Source organism: Primulina eburnea, chromosome 4 (assembly GCF_022965805.1).
Source record: "Primulina eburnea isolate SZY01 chromosome 4, ASM2296580v1, whole genome shotgun sequence".
NCBI lineage: Eukaryota > Viridiplantae > Streptophyta > Magnoliopsida > Lamiales > Gesneriaceae > Primulina > Primulina eburnea.
The window spans coordinates 119,906-125,329 of NC_133104.1; the positions used below are offsets into that span (position 1 = coordinate 119,906).

A 5,424-nucleotide genomic window follows, 5' to 3' on the forward strand; every position below is an offset into this window, starting at 1 on the left:
CCACAATTAGAGGAACTTTATTTATCTTCTATAATTTCATCCATGGTTGGACGAAACGGGAACGGAACGGCCGGAACGGGCGTTCCGGAACCGGAATGCAAGCAACCTTGACGAGGTTCCGGGGTGTGTGAGTTGATGGCTTGTATCGACGTTTCATATACCGAAAACGGGGATCTAACGACGGAACGGAACGGGACACGCGGAACGGCACGGAACGGAAGGGATTTGTGCATCTGCAACAAGAACAAAAAAATCTATGTAATTTTGAGCACATGCATTGTAGGTCCTAATGCACGTATCTTTGCTTTCTAGTACAAATAATGCAATTTTGAGCACATGCATTGTGTGGCTTTTTGGATAGTTCACTGTTGCATGATGCTCCAAATAGTAGCACATGCAATCATGCGTTGTTGGACCAAAAGCAAGTATCTTTCCTATAGATACATTGAATTTTTCTCAAAACAATTAAAGGATTGCAGCTGGTGCCTGGTAGCTTTCTCCCTTTAATAACTCTCATTTCTCCGCCAGCATAAAAACAGCTTAGCCTCTATTGGAAACTGCTCCGACAGAAAAGTGCAACTGCCCAGAAAAGTTCAACTTCTCCACGTAACGTTTCGAGACGCGAACATACAAAGGCTTCACCATTTTCGTGAACTTTTGCACCACTTCTTTTGTCAATTTTCTGTTTCCTGAGGTTGCTGTTGAATTACAATCTTATTGATTATTTCTTCGTTCATTTGCCGCCATGGTTACTCTTTGAGCTATTATCTCTGGTAAATAAAGAGACAAAAGGCATTCTTACTTCCTCAGCTTTACACAGCAGGGACAATCTTGCATCGCTGCCTCCGTACACCGCCGGTTATAGGTAAGCCAACCACTAACTTTAAATTTTTTTAGTTTATATAACTCAATTTGTTTATTTTAAATTATTGTATGAAATTTTAGACTTCGTATTTCGTATTGTTATTGACTATCCTATTTTTCTTCACTTTGCCTGAATATATATGGTCTAGTTCATATTGAATTTTGTGTTTTGTGTGTACGTGTATATATATTTGTGTGTGTTTGTTGGGTTTAATGTTCATACAAAATGGTAGTGAATAAATTACTACAGTTTGATTTTTGCTTAATTCGAATATATTTCGTTAGTTTTGTGTGAATATATGTAGTTGGACTTGAATATATATAAATTATAGTGAATTTATTACTTAATTATTTGTACATGATTATAGTTTCTAAAATATAATATAAATATTATATTATCTAAATTGACTCAACGACTTTTATTAATAATAGTTTGGCTCAAATATTAATCCAACTATAAATTTGTATTATATAATTGGTAAAAACATATTCAAACATTCCTGAAAAATAGAAAAAAACAACCAATTTTTTTCTACTTATATTTTTGTGCTTTTAAATAAATATATACATTATTATATATTTGGTTTATTACTTTAAAATGCAAATCAGTTACACTTTCCTCTTGATACAATTTATCAATTTCTTTATTTTAAAATGCAAATCAGTAAATCCTATGAACAATGGCTCCAAAACTCGATATTGGTTGGGAGTTTGGTAAATCCATCGGAGGTGATAGAAAAACAATACAATGCAAACTTTGTGGAAAAATTATAACTGGTGGAATTACAAGATTAAAGCAACATATTGCTCATGTTGCTGTAAATGTTGAGTCATGCACTAAAGCTCCAAAAGAAATATCATTGATGTTCCGGAAACATCTTCAAGATACTAAGAACGAGAGAAATTTAATCAAAAAAAGAAAAAAATTGCTATTAATGCAATTCAACAGAGCATACATGGACTCGATAATTGCACTGACAGTGGAAATGATGATAAATTTGATGATACCTATGAAGAAACTTTACAAGATATGGAAAATAGGGCACTGCGAAAAGCAATGAAAGAAAGTCGTAGAACAAGAGCATTTGAGGAAGATATGCAAAACTGATATGGTTCAGGTAAATAAATATTTTATTTTTATAGTTGATGCATATCCGATATGGTTCAAAATTAATGCATCATTTTAAAAACTTATTTTTAATGGAGTAATATAAAAATTCTGATTAAATTATATTATTTAATTTCAGGAAATGTTGGTGGTAGTGCATCATCACCAAGTGCAAATCCCAAATTTAAGAAAACAGATGACTCGTAGCTTTAGCATACGAGAGGGAGCTCAGTTATCATCGAAAGGGATTGATTCTTACATATTATCATCAAAACGAAAGAGTATAAAAAATTGGGTTGCTCCTGAAAAGGTCAAAGATGTTGGGAAGGCTATTTCAAAATGGTTTATATACAATGCAATTCCATTTCATGCAGCAGATAGTGGTCCATACTACCAAGCAATGATTAATACCATCGCAGATGTTGGACCTGGAGTACAAGGTCCTTCGGGACGTCAAATAGGTGGTGTTTTCCTGGAAGAGGAGGTAGAAGATATCACTATATATTTGATTACATTAAAATACAAATGGCCAAAATATGGATATACAATAATGTGTGATGGTTGGAGCACACGCAACAAGCATCCTATCATTAATTTTATGATATAATGCGATCGCAACATGATATTTCATAGTTCAGTGGATTGCACAAACAAAAGAAAGACAGCCGATTTTATATTATCTCTTTTGAATAATGTTATTGACGATATTGGAGAAGAAAATGTTGTACATGTGGTTACAGATAGTGAAAGTGCAAACAAAGCTGCTGGACAAAAATTGCTGATTGAAAGACCTCACATGTTTTGGTCACCTTGTGCTGCACACTGCATTGATCTTATGCTTGAAGATATTGGTAAGATGACGAAGGTAAAGAGGTGCATTGACAAAGCAAAGCAAAATAACAAGTTTTATATACAATAGTGACAAAATCGTGAACTTAATGAAAATCTACAAAAATGATCGTGAATTGTTGAGACCTGGAATCACTCGCTTTGCTACTGAATTTATTTCTTTAGAAAGTCACGTCCGGTATTGTCAAGATTTGAAGAGATTGTGCACTTCGGTTGAGTGGCATGAGTACAACAATACAAGCAAGTGAAGAAAAGATGTCGAAAGAATTACAGCGATCATTTTGGACACAAAATTTTGGAAGTCGGCTCGTGATATATGCACGGCAATGGAACCTCTCGTCAAAGTTTTGAAGTTGGTTGATCAAGACAATAAGCCAACGTTGTCGATTATATATGAAGCAATGGATAGAGCTAAATTATCTATAAAAAAGTGTGAAAGACTGGAAATTGTACTGGGATGTGATTGATGAGCGTTGGTATAATCAATTACACCAATACCTACATGCTGCAGGTAAAATTAGATTATATTACAAAATAATCCATTGTTGTGGTTATCGTTATATAATTTTAAATTTGTGTGTTTTTAGCATATTTTCTCAATCCAATGCTCCAATATTCTGGAACCTGTGTTTACACTGATGAAGTAAGACGATGATTGAAGACAGTAATCAAAAGACTAGAGCCCGATTTAAATACACAAGCTGCAATGATTAATGAGGTATGATATTTATAAGTTTTGCTTAACATATTTTATATCCAGTATACTATAGTTTTAATCAAACATGTTTAACAGATTAAATTGTTTACTGAACAAATTGGAGAGTTTGGATCCCCACTTGCAAAAATGGCGGTTAAAAAAGTATTCCAGGTCTGAATTTCTTAATGTTTTTTCATAGATATTAAAGTTATACAATATATATCATATGTTTCATTTCTCAGCTGAATGGTGGAATGAGTATGGTGAAGAAGCTCCCCACCTAAGAAAACTTGCAATTAAAGTTCTTAGTCAAACATGTTCATCTTCTGGTTGTGAGAGAAATTGGAGCACATGGTCTTTAATACATACTAAGCTTCGCAATCGTTTGACGATTGAAAAACTGCATAAATTGGTATATGTCCATTACAATATGCGGTTAAGAGTACGAAATTTGATGCAAAAAAGTGGAGATGATGATTACTATAGTCCTATAGATCTTGATCACATATTCAAAGATGATGCTATTTTAAATGAATGGACTGATAATGAACCCTCTGTGTTGCAAGACGATGACTAAATGGTTAGATCAAGGTCATGAAATATCAAATGCCCAAGAGAGCAACAAGAACAAAAACAATGAGGGCACCTCAAGATTATCAAAAGGAAAAGGAATCATATTAAATGAAAGTGATGAAACTGACAATGACGATAAAAGTGACGACAATGATGATAGTGTTGATGGGAACAATCGAGAAAGTGGCAAAAAACATGGAGATGCTGATCAAGCATGTCAAGATGATCAATATGATACTGGCATGTCATGGGCACGGGGGAATGAAAATTATTATGCAACACAAGACACTTATCATGGGTATCGTCCTGGGATATAAGAACAGCGTCGCTTTTTAGCAAGTTTGACAGGGTTCTCGAGTGTTGAAGATGATGAACATTTTAGTTGATCTTCAGATTCATATATGCGTGTTGAAGAGAAAATAAAAAATTTGGGCTTGGGGGGTCACCATCAATTTCAGTTTGGAGATGATTCGAGAAATTACCATTGGAGCTCTCAAGATTTTGGTCGTGGTGTCATTGGATATAATGAACCATATTTTGGGTATTCTCTTGATTATAGCACAAGACATGTTAGTCAAACATGTTCATCTTCTGGTTGTGAGAGAAATTGGAGCACATGGTCTTTAATACATACTAAGCTTCGCAATCGTTTGACGATTGAAAAACTGCATAAATTGGTATATGTCCATTACAATATGCGGTTAAGAGTACGAAATTTGATGCAAAAAAGTGGAGATGATGATTACTATAGTCCTATAGATCTTGATCACATATTCAAAGATGATGCTATTTTAAATGAATGGACTGATAATGAACCCTCTGTGTTGCAAGACGATGACTAAATGGTTAGATCAAGGTCATGAAATATCAAATGCCCAAGAGAGCAACAAGAACAAAAACAATGAGGGCACCTCAAGATTATCAAAAGGAAAAGGAATCATATTAAATGAAAGTGATGAAACTGACAATGACGATAAAAGTGACGACAATGATGATAGTGTTGATGGGAACAATCGAGAAAGTGGCAAAAAACATGGAGATGATGATCAAGCATGTCAAGATGATCAATATGATACTGGCATGTCATGGGCACGGGGGAAAGAAAATTATTATGCAACACAAACACTTATCATGGGTATCGTCCTGGGATATAAGAACAACGTCGCTTTTTAGCAAGTTTGACAGGGTTCTCGAGTGTTGAAGATGATGAACATTTTAGTTGATCTTCAGATTCATATATGCGTGTTGAAGAGAAAATAAAAAATTTGGGCTTGGGGGGTCACCATCAATTTCAGTTTGGAGATGATTCGAGAAATTACCATTGGAGCTCTCA

The 5,424-nt window shown here is 34.4% G+C and overlaps 1 long non-coding RNA gene across 1 annotated transcript; it reads left to right on the forward strand.

The window, feature by feature from the left end:
• The first annotated feature begins 412 nt into the window (after positions 1-412).
• On the forward strand, positions 413-4,644 carry LOC140830372 (uncharacterized). The gene is made up of 5 exons (XR_012117607.1): positions 413-865; positions 1,906-1,982; positions 2,112-3,332; positions 3,409-3,539; positions 3,615-4,644. It is a non-coding gene; the product is annotated as an uncharacterized lncRNA (long non-coding RNA).
• The last annotated feature ends 780 nt before the right edge of the window (positions 4,645-5,424 follow it).